Source organism: Schistocerca piceifrons, chromosome 5, assembly GCF_021461385.2.
Source record: "Schistocerca piceifrons isolate TAMUIC-IGC-003096 chromosome 5, iqSchPice1.1, whole genome shotgun sequence".
Taxonomy (NCBI): domain Eukaryota; kingdom Metazoa; phylum Arthropoda; class Insecta; order Orthoptera; family Acrididae; genus Schistocerca; species Schistocerca piceifrons.
Window position 1 is genome coordinate 360045579 of NC_060142.1, and position 17163 is coordinate 360062741.

The 17163-nt window shown below is 41.5% G+C and overlaps 1 protein-coding gene across 1 annotated transcript in view; it reads left to right on the plus strand.

Moving 5' to 3' along the window:
- The window catches only part of LOC124798989 (dynein axonemal heavy chain 10), a 1080466-nt gene that overhangs the window by 758708 nt on the left and 304595 nt on the right, over nt 1-17163 (plus strand). The gene's annotated exons all lie outside the window — the stretch shown is intronic.

A 17163-nucleotide genomic window follows, 5' to 3' on the forward strand; every position in this document is an offset into this window, starting at 1 on the left:
CCTCGCTTCTCCTAATACAGCCTCTGCCTGACTGTGACGTCAATAGATTTTGTGCAGCAGGAGAACAGCTCTTCTTTCTGAAGCTGGTATTTGTACAGATATCATTGGTGATCTTGCAGCTCTCAAAGAATGAAGTTATAATGAAATCTAGACTTTTCGCTCCTTACAGGCGTTGATAAATATCAATGGGGACAGTGGGCAGGGGCACTACAAATGTAGTGTGTGGACAGAAAGTTGGAAGGTGTGGGTCTCACGGGGAGCATGCCAGAGATAAGTCTCTGCAGTCGCACTACCGTCTGTGTCCTCGGTGACTCAGTCGGAGAGCGTCTACCATGTAAGCAGGAGGTCCTGGGTTCAAGTCCTGGTCGGGGCACACATTTTTCAACTGTCCCTGTTGATATTTATCAATGCCTGTAAGCAGTGAAAGGTCTAGATTTCATTATAACTTCATAGTTCTTTTTTTGAGCTTGCTTCAAGCTCTGTGTGTCAGTGGGTGCACTATAATGTCTGATATCAATGTCATGGTTTGCTGGTGAAAGTTTCTTATCACAAAAGGTGAATTCCTCATGGTCAATGGTCACCTTCTGTTGTCAGAATATGTTTCCATTGTCACAAGCCATGTGAGCAGTTGAGAAGGTACAAATGGCAGTGCCCACAATTCCAAGTGCTGCAAGGGCAAACTGCTGAAGTTGATGGGTAGATATCTTGTTGCTTCAAACCATACCCTTGGCTCTGCTATAGTGTTCACAAATGCAACTGGTTGTAATGCAGTATGTTTCACTTAAGCCTGGATATACTTTAAATCTTGCTAATAATTGTCCTGTGCTCCTCTGACAATATCTACCTTGTTGCGACACATGTGCGTTATTGAATTCATGACATCTTCATTGTCTTGTATAGATTTCATGCTCATATTTGCTAAAATGGTGAACTCCAAAGTTTTTATTTGGTTCCTGAGCCTGCTAATTTCATCAGTGATGGTGTGGAAATGTTTGCCATCTTTGTTCATTATCTTATTCATAAGTTGACTGCTTGCTATTTACACTGTGCACTGAAAGATATGAAGACTTCTAGATGGGCTCGCCAATTACATACCTTCATCAATCATTTATGTAAGTGATGGTATATAGTTTCAGAACATAAATAATTCTTTATTACTGATGACAGAAGGTACAAAACAAAAAAAAAAAAAGAAACTGAAGAACTATCAACCACAGAACTCATAATAAAATAGTGGAGGTAACAACACCAACATACCAGAGAGATGTCTTGTGCTACTTGCTATTCTTATGGTGCACATGTACACAAAAAGGTATCACTGCCACATACTTACATCGATCTGTGCAGAAAACACTGTCTTTCTCATTGAAGAACTGTCACAAAATATAATGCCACATGACATCAGTGAATAAAAAAAGGCAAAGGAAGTCAGCTTTCTGACATTTTCATCTCAGAATCTGCTATTGCCCATAGTGCAATAGTTGCAAAGTTTATATGTTTCAGAAGATATATGTAACATGTGCCTTCAAATTTGGTATCTTATGAATATAAACACCCAAGGATTTAGAAATTCTGTTTCATTTATTGATCTTTCCTTACACATTATTTCTTTAAAGGTCTGGATATGCCTTATGCAGCACAGAGTTGCATGTATTGTGATTTATCTACACCAGCAGTAAACGAATCCCCCATGTTTTAGGTTATAGGAATAAAATTTTGGTTGATCAATGTCTAGGTAATATTGATTACATTGTATTGGATTCAGTTTTTGTTCTATAGACCCAAAAGTGATATGATTCTCGTGGATGTGGAGCAAGTCAGTAAGTAGCAAGACAGAAAGTATAGCATAAGAAACTTAAATATTTGAGTATTATACTCAGTTTTGTGATTGTTTGTGAGGAGATTGTCAAGATATTGAACACATTACAGTAAACTGGAACTGCTAACATTTACAGAATTAATACATTGCCAGAAAGAAATGTAGTTACATACTTTTAATAAATTTATCATACACAAAATACCTTATCCTGACTGCTGTGACCAAGTGCTGTCAAAACTGAAATCTAACAGACATTTTTGCTTAAGCTGGTGTAACAGTCTGTGTTAAGATATTCTTCTCTAGAGTAGGAGTTGCCTATCAAAAAGTCTTCCAAACTCTGTTTAAACTGTGTTTTTTCTCAAACTTTTAATGATTGCTGTCAATTTATTGAAAATGCATGTTCCTGAATATTGGATCCCTTTCTGGACCAAGGTACATGATTTTAGGTTTTTATGTAGAATGTTCTTATTCTGTATTGATACTATGTATTGAGGTATTGATTGGAAGGAAGGGAGATTGGTTTTAGCATCCTGTCAACATTGAGGTCATTAGAGATGGAGCACAAGCTCAGATTATGTCAAGGATAGCGAAGGAAATTAGCTATGCCCCTTCAAAGGAACTATCCCAGCATTTGCTCAGATGATCTGTGGGACTCACGAAAAATTTAAATCTGGATGGCCGTATGCAAGTTTGAACCATCGTCCTCCCTAATGCAAGTCCAGTGTACTAACCATTGCACCACCTCACTCAGTCTATTGGTTGGAAATAGAGACATATTGCCTGTAAAAAATTTAATTAAGAAATAAATACCATATTTACTCGAATCTAAGCCGCACCTGAAAAATGAGACTCGAAATGAAGGAAAAAAATTTTTCCCGAATCTAAGCCGCACCTCTGAAATTTGAGATTCGAAATTCAAATCGAAACAAAGTTGGTCCATTGTAATATGAGACAAAATTTAGGTCAAATGAATGATGATACAGCTACAGTAGTTTGGTTCGAGTCGTAAGCTTAGCGGTTAAGCTTTACCAGGTACCCATTGCTATGCGTCAGGTGCTCCGTCCGTATTTATACGGGTACTCATCCTTTTTCGCGTACTTCGTCTGGTTTGAATTGATTGCTTATTTTTCTTTGATCTGATAAGTGCCGTTCTCTTTGTTATAAGTGTTTACGTCACTTTAAGCTGAAAATGCATTACTGTACTGTGTCATGCATTGTTTGTCGCATTCTGATAATGAGTGTTTACGACCTGTTGCCGCTCGCGGCATGGCTTGCTTTTGTGCACGCTACCACCGCTTACAATTAAAAAAAAAGAAAAAAAGAGAGGAATCATCTCATTAGTGAAACAATGGCAAGAGACTGCTGTGTTATTACTTACACTGCTGCTTTCTTTGATAATGATCAACAAGAACCAAATAATAGACAGCGTATGATAGAAGATGTTCTGAATGAGAGTTTAGCGAAAATTTTTCTCCGTTTGAAATACTTTGCAGACGCCTCTTTAGTACATTACATTCTGCACTGAAATTAGAGCCATCTTAGATTTAAAAATCTAGTCAATTGCCGTGCTTCATTTTTGACTGTATCACTATTTGGCATAAGAATAATACGAATATAAACATGACATGATATGTATATTCTTCCACGTTTGCTGTTGTCTCACTCTAGTTTCGTAGTTTATTAGGTAGACAGGATTTAAATGAGTTAGCAGCAAACACGAAAGAATACATGGCAAAATGTTTATATTGGTATTATTCTTATGGTGAAGGGAATACTGCATGCGATTCACAATTCATAAAAGTTCCTATGAGGAACCATCTCTTCTCACAGGTAGGAAAATTTCGGAACGTAGAGTTGGCCATATTGACAAACAACCCAAACAGTCTTGCCAGTTGGATTTTCATAGTACATTGAAATGCTGCTACATTCGAAGATGGACAATACGGAATTTGTATTTACTTCATTGGATAATGTATGAAAATGCATTGGTCAAAACTCGAGGCAGAGAAAAAAGCTGGTCTGCCACCTTTTTTTTTTTTTAATATATTTACTGACGGAGAGGGCTTGGCGCCAGTATTTATCTTTGTGCCTGCAAAGCATGCCTGTGTAGCGCTACATATATTCGATTGCAGAAGTTTGTTGTGGCGGCACCTACCAACATTTTTCAGAACTTCTGCTTAATTTGCACTCGATTCTAAGCCGCAGGCGGTTTTTTGTATTACAAAAACCGGAAAAAAAGTGCGGCTTAGATTCGAGTAAATACGGTATACTGAGAAACAGTGGTTATAATATGCAGTTCTGCGAACAGATTTCTATATGATGTTCCTGGATACACAAGTGAGCCTAAAAACATTTACTTGGTTTGATGAGTTGCCTTGGAATAAGATCCCATATGCCATAATAGAATGAAAGTAAGCAAAGTATGTAAGTTTTTATTTGATTCAAGTCTTCAGGTCACAAGTTACAGTATTTGCAGCAAGAAATGTGAAATGGTAGGACTTCTATAACCATGGTGCTCACATCAGTTTTGAATGCAAGCATTCAAATATTGTTCTGTGAAATCCTGGGCCAACTGCTGGATGTCAGTAACTTCTTACCACAATATTCTGGCTGAGAGTCTTCTGGCCACTTTCAAGTTTATACAGCACCTGAAGATTACCAGAAGACTCAGCAGCAAAAAATATTGTAGCAAGTTACAGCCAGCAGTTCACCTGAAATTTCATGGAACACCCTATGTAATGGGAATGTTTTAAATTTCAAATGCAGCCATTTGCTTTGTACAAGTACAAATGTTATTTTGTGCTGTTACACATCTGTTGCACTGAAGCTGTCAAATCAGCAGCCGTTAAATCCTGGTACTGGATGACACTTGATTGGCTGTTGAGTGTATCTGTGTTACAAACAACTTGGTTCCAAGAGATAATCTGGCTTCCTCATTACCAACATGTGGCTTGACATCAAGATGAAAACAGCTCTCATCTAAGAATAGAACAGATCACCACTCTGCCATCTAGTGAGCTCTAGCTTTTGACTTCTGAAGTCACAGATGGTAGTGATTCCAAGTTAATGGCATGAATGCTACATGACATCAGGTTTGGATCTGTCTCTCAAGTAAATGTTCTGTTAAGCTTGAGGTATTACTCTGATGCTGACAGAAGCTCCAGTGGCTGCTGCTTAGTCTGTACAATGCACTACAGTCAGTTGCAAATATGAAGCTCTTCCCTCTAGGAAGTGGCTATGTGTGGCAAGACTCATGTCTTCTTGAGCTAAGGCCTTTTCAAGACAATTGTTGCCAACAGTCTTGGACTATAAATACATCCTTACCTAATCTTTTTCCAGTAACATGGAAGAAGATCCCCCTTCCCATAGCCATATTACACAGGCTGATTTAAACTCTGTAAGCTATTGATATGCCTTCTTCCTGTCCTTAAAGGCATGTTTAGCTCACATCAATTTAACAACATCAAGTCCAGATGACAGCTAATGGACACACATTGTATGCACATCCTGTACGTGTAGCAAATGTGCTTAGCCATACCATAGTGGCAATATCGATATTCCTTGCGATACACCTGTACTGATTCTTCCCCATTCTCCGTATAATTTTTTGTTATGTACACTCAATGAATTTGTTAATGCAACACTCTGCTTTCCGTGAGTGAGATATGATGAAAACCAGTTACCATCAAGTCTCTGAAAGTATGATATTGCATTTCACTAGGATACTACTGTGTACTAAAGAATCAAATGGTTTTTACAAGTCACATGAGCTACTACCTAATAATATTTTATTATTTAGCTTTAGTACTAGGAGACTGACAAAAGTAAGTTACACATTATTACAGCAGACCAAGTAACTTTTATTGAATGCTGCACTACACTTCAAAGTAGCACAGACAGATAACACTATTTCTCAACATAGACACCAAGTCTCTGTAAACAGTGGTTGGAACGTTCCACCAGTAGAAATGGACTCCTTGGTCATGGAGGCATTCAAGGACTGCTAAGTGAACATCCTCACCATTGGAAAATCTGCAATTACTGTGAATCAGTTCCTTGGATGTCTAGACATCATCATCTGTGGACAGTGTCAATAGCCTTCCTTCCTAATCAGCATTGTCCACATCTTTGTGGCCTTGGTCATATTGTTGGCACAATTTCACTATTGCAGGACGTTACATTGTATTTGGTCTATATACTGCCAGAATATCATGGTGAATCTGTGGGAAATTCAGATGGTTTGCCGCAAGAATTGTATTGTCCTTCATACTTCAGTTTTGGAGGATGTGACCAGTTGCCATGCCATTTTACTCCCACACTATGATCCACCTGTTACCTGTACTGCAGCAGAACTGTGCATGCAGGAAACCCTGACAATGTACACTCTTCTGATAAAGTGCCACTATTGTTGTGCAGTAGTCTTGGTGTGGAATGGCATGTGTAACTTACTTTTTCAAGTCCCCCTCGTATAATCAAATTCATTATTTGGAAAATAGAATCTCCTGTAGAGAAATCATTTTGAAATCCAAATTGAGACTGCTTGATTATTTTATCTAGAGATATGTGCCTTAATTTTTGAATACACAGTCTTTTCCAGTACCTTCAAGAAGGATGTAAATACTGACCCTGGTTACCCTTTGACTATCTTATGAAGTTTCCTTTTTAAATGAAGATTTGTAGATGAGATAGGACTCTTTCCTTTCTGAGTAATTTGGTTCTCAAAAATGTGAATAAATGGATTTCCTGCAAATGAATGGTTTCCTTGTTTGTGAATGAAAATTGTTTTCCTTTAATCTTTCTTGCTCACAATAATTTAAATGTTAATCATGGACTCTTCATTACCATTACTATTTGTCAATTTTTAAATATGAGGGCTGTGTCGACTTTCTTACTTCTCTGATGCAAGTTGCAACCCTCTACCACTGGAGAGCTTCAAATTGTAGCATGTAATATGGCAGTGTGTAATGTAGCTATGTCAGTGCATGATATACAGCATTCTGTAATTGAGTTCTAACTGCAGAAAACTTCATCCACATGTGGAGCACCCTCTCCTTCAGCATAAGAATGCCAGAACACACACAAGTGCTATGACATCTGCAACAGTCTGACCCTTGAGTTCATCATGTTTGATCATCCTCCATACAGTTCCAACTTGGCTGCATCCAATTTTCATCTGTTTCCAAAATTTAAAGAACTCCTCAGGGACTTCACTTTTGATAATGATGATGAGGTGCAAGCAAAGGTGACATTCTACAGTGATGGTATCAATGAGCTGGACTGTCATTGGGAGAAATGTGTTCATTGCTAAAGTTACTGTGTTGAGAAATAAATATGTAGCCATGAAGAATAAAGATGAAGACTGTTAATAAACTTTATTTTATTTAAAAAGCTTCAAGAGTTTGCACATAAAATACTTGGAAGTATTACTTTTCAGCATGCCGTCATACCTTCTACGTACTTCTACACTCTGAAACTACTGTGGACTGCGTGGTAGAGGATACTTAACTTTTATTCAGAAATTAGTATCACATATTGGGTCTTCTTCCAGTTCCATTTGTGTAGTATGGTGCACAGAGCACAGGAATAATGATTGCTTAAATTCCTCTGTGTGTACTGTAATTGGTGTAATCTTCTTATCATTATCCTTTGGGAGCATTACATAGGGGTTTGTAGTATATCCCCAGATTCCTCACTTAAAGCTTGTTCTTGAAGCTTTGTAAGTAGGCTTTCATGGGATAGTTTGGGCCTATTTTCAAGCATCTGCCAGTTCAGTTTTTCAGCATCTCCGTGAGGTTTGCCCATGGGTCAAACAAATGTGTGACCACATTTGCTGCCCTTATTGTGTACGTATAACATCCCTTGTTAGTTCTCTTTGGTATGCTTCTAACAGTAGAGCAATAATCTATGATGTATGGCATAAATGTTTTGTAAGCAATCTTGTTTGCCGACTAATTGCATTTTCCTAGTAAACTCCCAATGTACCAAAGCTCGGCACCTCATTTTTCTACAACTGAGCCTATGTTATTGTCTCATTTCATATCCCAACAATTTGTTACGCCCAGATATTAATATAGTTATCAGTTACTTTAATTTTTTATTTTATTTAATCAATTTATTTTTTTAACTTTTTTTAATTTAGTGAAGGGCACAATTTTACATTTAAAGCAAACTGCCTTTCGTTGCACCTCACTGAAATACTGTAAAGTTCTAAATACTAGTACAGTTTATTTGAGACTGCATTGAAGATAACAGCATCACATGCAGAAGTAGGTGCTTGCTATTAATATTGTTTTCAAGATTTTGTAGAGGTTGAAAATGTTGATCTACCAAAGCAGGGAGTGTAGCTTAGTGCATAAATTTGTATGTGTCAAAATACAAGTCCAAAGTTTGGAATTGAATCGTCAATCAGTTCTAGGATTTTCTCTATTCTTATCCTTTTCTTCAGTACTGGTAGTGATTTGTTAACATGAAAAATGACCGAGTAGAACCATGATCTGAAGTCTGTATCAAACTCTAGGTCTCTCTGTGACAAGTTGTGCATATAGTTCAAATGTCAGAGGAAGGTAAATGCATACCATTTCCAATACAGCCATGTCTTATAACATATTGTGATATTTTAAACATTCTAACCAAAACAGAGAAAAGGTCAGTGAGTGATGTGAAGCCTGCCAGAGGGTTTGGATGTGTGTATCCTTGTAAGATAGCAGAAAGTGGAAGTCTGTTTGAACAACGGGAATGCAATTTTTTGCAGATACAAGAAGTAGAGGTGGCAGAGAGTTGCTACAGGCTCTCCTTCACATAATCTCATTACTGAAGTTCCACACTGATGGAAACCTTGTGTTGTGACTCAACGATCTTTCAAAGTGCCGCCGCGCAGTTACGCACGTCCTCTACATGTAGCGCTGTCTGCCAGCCATGCAGCAGCAGCACCACCTAAGCGGCCAGCCAGCCAGCGGCTGCTAGACTCGGACTCAGTTATGATTTGACTGTTAAGGTGTACACACGTCTTACTTTGTTTACTTGATCTGTGACTTTCATGTATTGCGTTGTCCTTGAAATATATTTGTTCAACTTGAAGTTATAACAATTGGCGATGAGGTAGTGAATTTTTCTTTTTCATTGTTGACCCAAAGGTTTCCATGGCTACTTTAGAGCAACTCTTGCAAGGTCACATAGAACAGCAAACGCTTCTCACAAATGTGATTCGTGATTTCGTCACAGCATCCAATGTAGGGCGTCTCTCGTCGTATTTCACCTCAAATGTATCGGTTGTTGTCACAATTACCTCCTTTGAAAGATCCTGCGTCTTTGTCCTTTGCTGAAATGTGCTCACTTCTGTCCGTCTATTTTCGAAAGCATACACATGTGGTAGCCTCTCGTGTTGCCAACCAAATCAATCCTATTGCGCTTGGGCTGCTGAACTTCACGGCCTCAGTCGAAAGTGTCAATTTGTTACTGAAGTTCACAAAGAATCCTACGCTGATTCCATGGTACAGGATGCTATTCTTCGGTCGGCGCCCGACAAAGAAGTTAGGCAACATGCCCTTCAGTTGGCAAATCCGACTCTAGATGAAGTCCTATCCATCGCTCAGTCTTTTGAAATTTCTCATGCTGCACAAATAGAGGCATGGGGTGACGTTGGGGAAGTACAACCTCTGTACGCTGTTGACGAAGCGTGCGGCGTGTCCCCACCGGCAGACGTGGCCGCAGTAGGCTACCAAGTGCAGCCTTGGCTTAACCGTAAACAAACCTCTAAGAAACTTCAGCAAACCCCACGGCAACTTCCTCCATGTCCGCGGTGTTTTTCCAAACATTCACAAGAGCATTCTCCACTACGTTGGGCCGTATGTGTCATCAGTTTGCAAATCTGACCGCATACCTGATGTTCACGGACATGACACTGATTCTGCTTCTGTGTTGTCTGTCAATTGTAGTTCTTCCCTTTCAGGGAAGTTCTTCCTCACTGTCCAAATACTTGGTCGGGATGTTTGCATGCAGGTGGATACTGGTTCTGCTGCCACAATCATCAATTCTCAGACGTATCTTCATTTGGCTTCTCCAATCCTGTCACCTGTCACTAGGCAATTACGGACTTACAATAAACAGAAGATTTCTCTCTTGGGACAATTTGATGATAAGGTATCTTACAAATCTGTCATTTGCACTGTTCCCATATTTGTGCTCAACCACAGTAACGCAGAGAATCTTTTTGGTTTCAATGCCTTTCACGTTTTTGGGTTCTCCATAGATGCCTCTGTCAATATCATCTCTGATGCTATTCCTTATGCTCAATTGGATTCCTTGTCAATGACATTTTTGTCCCTTTTTTCTCCTGGGTTAGGCCATGCAAATGACTTTGAAGCTCATGTTGTTGTTGTTGTTGTTGTTGTGGTCTTTAGTCCTGAGACTGGTTTGATGCAGCTCTCCATGCTACTCTATCCTGCGCAAGCTTCTTCATCTCCCAGTACCTACTGCAGCCTACAACCTTCTGAATCTGCTTAGTGTATTCATCTCTTGGTCTCCCTCTACGATTTTTACCCTCCACGCTGCCCTCCAGTACCAAGTTGGTGAGCCCTTGATGCCTCAGAACATGTCCTACCAACCAATCCCTTCTTGTGCCACAAACTCCTCTTCTCCCCAATTCTATTCAATACCTCCTCATTAGTTATGTGATCTACCCATCTAATCTTCAGCGTTCTTCTGTAGCACCACATTTCGAAAGCTTCTATTCTCTTCTTGTCTAAACTATTTATCGTCCATGCTTCACTTCCATTCATGGCTTCACTCCATACAAATACTTTCAGAAACGACTTCCTGACACTTAAATCAATACTCGATGTTAACAAATTTCTCTTCTTCAGAAACGCTTTCCTTGCCATTGCTAGTCTACATTTTATATCCTCTCTACGTCGACAATCATCAGTTATTTTGCTCCCCAAATAGCAAAACTCATATACTACTTTAAGTGTCTCATTTCCTAATCTAATTCCCTCAGCACCACCCGATTTAATTCGACTACATTCCATTATCCTCGTTTTGCTTTTGTTGATGTTCATCTTATATCCTCCTTTCAAGACACTGTCCATTCTGTTCATCTGCTCTTCCAAGTCCTTTGCTGTCTCTGACAGAATTACAATGTCATCGGCAAACCTCAAAGTTTTTATATCCTCTCCATGGATTTTAATACCTACTCCAAACTTTTCTTTTGTTTCCTTTACTGCTTGATCAATATACAGATTGAATAACATTGGGGAGAGGCTACAACCCTGCCTCACTCCCTTCCCAACCACAGCTTCCCTTTCATGTCCCTCGACTCATATAACTGCCATCTGGTTTCTGTACAAATTGTAAATAGCCTTTCGCTCCCTGTATTTTACCCCTGCCACCTTCAGAATTTGAAAGAGAGTATTCCAGTCAACATTGTCAAAAGCTTTGTCTAAGTCTACAAATGCTAGAAACGTAGGTTTGCCTTTCCTTAATCTTTCTTCCAAGATAAGTCGTAGGGTCACTATTGCCTCACGTGTTCCAACATTTCTACGGAATCCAAACTGATCTTCCCCGAGGTTGACTTCTACCAGTTTTTCCATTCGTCTGTAAAGAATTCACGATAATGTTTTGCTGCTGTGACTTATTAAACTGACAGTTCGGTAATTTTCACATCTGTCAACACCTGCTTTCTTTGGGACTGGAATTACTATATTCTTCTTGAAGTCTGAGGGAATTTCGCCTGTCTCATACATCTTGCTCACCAGATGGTAGAGTTTTGTTAGGCCTGGCTCTCCCAAGGCTGTCAGTAGTTCTAATGGAATGTTGTCTACTCCCGGGGCCTTGTTTCGACTTAGGTCTTTCAGTGTTCTGTCAAACTCTTCATGCAGTATGATATGTCCCTTTTCATCTTCATCTACCTCCTCTTCCATTTCCATAATATTGTCCTCAAGAACATAGCCCCAGTATAGATCCTCTGTATACTCCTTCCACCTTTGTACTTTCCCTTCTTCGCTTAGAACTGGGTTTCCATCTGAGCTCTTGATATTCATGCAAGTGGTTCTCTTTTCTCCAAAGGTCTCTTTAATTTTCTTGTAGGCAGTATCTATCTAACCCATCGTGAGATAAGCCTCTACATCCTTACATTTGCCCTCTAGCCATCCCTGCTTAGCCATTTTGCACTTCCTGTCAATCTCATTTCTGAGACGTTTGTATTCCTTTTTGCCTGCTTCACTTACTGCATTTTTCTATATTCTCCTTTCATCAGTTAAATTCAGTATCTCTTCTGTTACCCAAGGATTTCTACTAGCCCTCGTCTTTTTACCTACTTGATCCTCTGCTGTCTTCACTATTTTTTTCCTCAAAGTTACCCATTTTTCTTCTGCTGTATTTCCTTCCCCCATTCCTGTCAATTGTTCCCTTATGCTCTCCCCGAAACTCTGTACAACCTCTGGTTTAGTCAGTTTATCCAGGTCCCATCTTCTTAAATTCCCACCTTTTTGCAGTTTCTTCAGTTTTAATCTACAGTTCATAACCAATAGATTGTGGTCAGAGTCCACATCTGTCCATGGAAATGTCTTGCAATTTAAAACCTGGTCCCTGAATCTCTGTCTTACCATTATATAATTTATCTGATACCTTTTAGTACCTCCAGGGTTCTTCCATGTATACAATCTTCTTTCATGATTCTTGAACCAAGTGTTAGCTATGATTAAGTTATGCTCTGTGCAAAATTCTACCAGGCGGCTTCCTCTTTCATTTCTTAGCCCCAATCCATATTCACCTACTACGTTTCCTTCTCTTCCTTTTCCTACTGTCGAATTCCAGTCACCCATAACTATTAAATTTTGGTCTCCCTTCACTACCTGAATAATTTCTATTATCTCATCATACATTTCATCAATTTCTTCATCATTTGCAGAGCTAGTTGGCATATAAACTTGTACTACTGTAGTAGGCATGGGCTTCGAGTCTATCTTGGCCACAATAATGCATTCACTATGCTGTTTGTAGTAGCTTACTCGCACTCCTATTTTTTTATTCATTATTAAACCTACTCCAGCATTACCCCTATTCAATTTTGTATTTATAACCCTGTATACAACTGACCAAAAGTCTTGTTGCCCCTGCCACTGAACTTCACTAATTCCCACTATATCTAACTTTAACCTATCCATTTCCCTTTTTAAATTTTCTAATCTACCTGCCTGATTAAGGGATCTGACATTCCATGCTCCGATCAGTAGAATGCCAGTTTTCTTTCTCTTGATAACAACGTCCTCCTGAGTAGCCCCACCCGGAGATCTGAATGGGGGACTATTTTACCTCCAGAATATTTTACCCAAGAGGATGCCATCATCATTTAATCATACAGTAAAGCTGCATGCCCTCGGGAAAAATTATGGCTGTAGTTTCCCCTTGCTTTCAGCCGTTCGCAGTACCACAACAGCAAGGCCGTTTTCGTTAGTGTTACAGGGCCAGATCAGTCAATCATCCAGACTGTTGCCCCTGCAACTACTGAAAAGGCTGCTGCCCCTCTTCAGGAACCACACGTTTGTCTGGCCTCTCAACAGATATCCCTCCGTTGTGGTTGCACCTACAGTGCGGCTATCTGTATCGCTGAGGCACGCAAGCCTCCCCACCAACGGCAAGGTCCATGGTTCATGGGGGGATTGAAGCTCATATCACGCTCAAACCCACTGCTCAGGCTCGGCCCATTCCTGTGGCCCTTCATGATTGGTTCAAATGGGAGCTGGATCATCTCAGTGCTTCAGGGGTCTTGCTTCCTGTCACTTCCAGTGAGTGGTCCTCTCCTGTCATTGTCGTCGTTGTTGCTAAGCGAAATGGTGATATTCGACTCTGTGGCGATTTCAAAGCCACAGTAAATGCTCAATGCCTCATCGACACTTACCCTATGCCTCGACCTGAGGAATTGTTCACTAAACTTGCTGGAGGCCAGTATTTTTCTAAACTTGACCTGTCAGAAGCTTATCATCAACTTCCTCTCGACGCTGCTTCCCAGCGGTTCCTGGTCCTTAACACACCTTTCGGCCTCTATCAATACCAATGACTGCCATTCGGGGTTGCCAGCACCCCTGCTCTCTTTCAGCGATTCTTGGAACAATTATTGCTCACTGTCCCTGGGTGTATAAATTACATGGGCGACATTGTTGTCGCTGGCTCCACTACTGACGAACATCTTCAAAATCTCCGCACGCTTTTTCATCTCTTACAGACTGCCGGTCTTAAGTGTAATCTTCAGAAATCAAAATTTTTTCAGGCATCTATCATGTATTTGGGGTTTCAGCTCTCTCGGGATGGTATTCGTCTGCTTCAGCAAACTGTCGCTGCGATCAATGCCCTTCCTCGCCCTACATCTGTTAAGGAACTGCAGGCCTCCTTGGGGAAAATAGCATACTATCACAAGTTTTTACCGTCTGCTGCTTCGGTGGCTCAGCCGTTGCATCGCCTGTTGCATAAAAATGTGCCTTTTCACTGGTCCGCGTCATGCGATGCGGCTTTCCAGAAATTGACTATGCTGAAACAGGCCCCGTGCATGGCTACTTATCGACCTGGCCAACATCTTGTTCTTGCCACAGACGCCTCTCAATATGGGGTCGGTGCAGTCCTTGCGCACCGTTTTTCTGATGGTTCTGAACAACCCATTGCTTATGCCCCCAAAATGCTCACGGATGCCCAACAAAAGTATTCTCAGATTGAAAAGGAAGCTTTGGCCATTATTTATGTTCTTCATAAGTTTGGTGTTTTTCTCTATGGATCCAAATTTCATCTTGTTACGGATCACAAACCATTTGTTTCCTTGTTTCATCCATCAACGTCACTTCCCAACAAGGCTGCACACCGCCTCCAACGTTGGGCTCTTTACATTCTCGTTTCAGTTATGAGATTCATTTCCAGCTGACGGCTCAACATGTGAATGCTGGTGCACTGTCTCGCCTTCCCATGGGTTCTGATCTGGCATTCGATAGGGACAAACTATTGTGTTTCCACCTGGATGTTGCCGAGCAGTAGGGTGTGGACAGGTTCCCCATCACCGGGGACTGGTGGCAGCTGCTACGGGTTCTGACCCTACCCTCTCCCGGGTTTTACGCTGTATTCAGAAGGGTTGGCCAGATCATCCATCTGCTAAGACTTCTGATCCGTTGCGGAACTACTACGCTTTGCGTTACCGCCTCATGGCTACGGATGGTGTTATCCTCCTTTCCACCGAAAATGCTTCGCCGCATGTTGTGGTACCTGCATCTTTGCTTGCTTTGGTCTTGCACCTCCTTCACCAAGGGCACTGGGATGTCTCTCGCACAAAATCTCAGGTGTGCCGTCATGTGTACTGACCCGGCATCGACTCCGAAATTGCACACATGGTCGCTGCCTGCGGCCCTTGTGCGTCACAGGCCACCGCCCCAAAGTCATCTTTGTCACCGTGGCCTTCGCCTGAGAAGCCCTGAGAGCATATTCATGCTGACTTCGGGGGACCTTTTTTAGGTACTTATTGGCTTCTCGTTATTGATGCCTTCTCTAACTTTCCTTTCATTGTCCGTTGCACGTCGCCTACCACCGCGGCAACCAGCAATGCTCTAGCTCGCATTTTCTCTTTGGAAGGCCTTCCCTCCACTCTTGTTACTGATTATGGTCTGCAATTTGCCTCTTCCGATTTTGTGCCCGGCATGAGGTCATGCATGTCACGGCCCTTCCATTCCATCCACAGTCAAACGGTGAGGCTGAATGAGTGGTCCACACATTTAAGGCTCAGATGAGGAAACTCCTGACTTCTTCTGCTGCTGATGATGCGCTTCTCCAATTTCTGGCTTCTTACCGTTTCAGCCCCATGGGCAACCATAGCCCGGCTGAGCTCTTACATGGCCGACAGCCCCGCACACTACTTCATCTTCTGCGGCCTTCCACCTCACGGCCGCGAGTGCCTTCGCTTGGCCGGTTCACTGCCGGCGACCTTGTATGGGTACGGGGATATGGCAGGTGGCCAAAATGGAGTCCTGGCTGCATCTTACAACACCATGGCCAACACCTGTATGAAATCCAGACGGACACGGGCATTGCAGTGCGTCATTCGGACCAGCTGCGGCCTCGTGTGCCGGCAACGCCTGTTCCAGATGCCACTACACTACCTTTGGCTCTACCTGACGCTTGGGATCCTGGAATCTCTCATTACTCACCACGCAGTCCTCTCACCATCATATTGGTGCCAGCACAAGAACTGACGCCACCAGGAGACGTTCCCACGCAGGAACCAGATGACCATCATCTGTCGGAGCAACTCTACTCGCCTCCTTCTCCTACGGATGCGGACACATCGCCCATGTCTCCTGTTATAACAACCGGACTTGCCAGCACAGGCAGATTGGTGACCGGGGCCCCAGCAGATTCGACCCCCACGTCTCCTGTCATCTCGACCTGTTATCATCGGGGACACTTCTGTCTGTACGAGAAGCCTCCTCCTTGAGACTTTACGGCCAGTCAGACAACACCTATGGACGTTAACAATCTACAGGCCACCTCCATCAAGACCTGTGCAAAAACTTCAAACGGGGGAAAAGTGTTGTGACTCGCCGATCTTTCAAAGTGCCACTGCGCAGTTATGCGCGTCGTCTACATGCTGCGCTGTCTGCCAGCCATGCAGCAGCAGCGCCACCTAAGCGGCCAGCCAGCCAGCGGCCGCTGGACTCAGACTCACTTATGATTTGACTGTTAAGGTGTACACACATCTTACTTTGTTTACTTGATCTGTGACTTTCATGTATTGCATTGTCCTTGAAATATATTTGTTCAACTTGAAGTTATAACACCTTGTTTGCTCAAATGATGATACAGAGTTATTTCTCTGAATGGAATAAAGAGCCTAGGATTTGCCAGTTCATATGCTCATATTGTGCTTAGGGATGTGAGAAAGAATGATAAACTGATGTTGGATGTCATGAACTCGTGGAAAGATTGTAACAGTGGTGTGTGGTAGGTGGAGGGAATTGGGACTGCAGTCAGAATTGTTCAAGATTAGTGGAACTTCATGTTTTTATGGTATATTGACCAATCCATTGGATATTGTGTGTGCAGCTGCAGAAACTCTGTTTCTTCTAATGGTTTTGTGGAAGTCATGTTTTGAAGTTCGATTTATCGCCTAAACATTTTGAGGCGTGGGAGTAAAATTGATACACATAGCTGATATTGTGTGAACCACACAATTAAATCTAGCGATACAGATGAAATTAGACACCCATATGAAAGTGGGTCTCTTTGACAATACATACACATTAATATATTCGTAAAAGGAGAAACTTAAAGGAGTGTATTGTGACTTATTTGTGTAAAAATGGGTAGCCATTGGT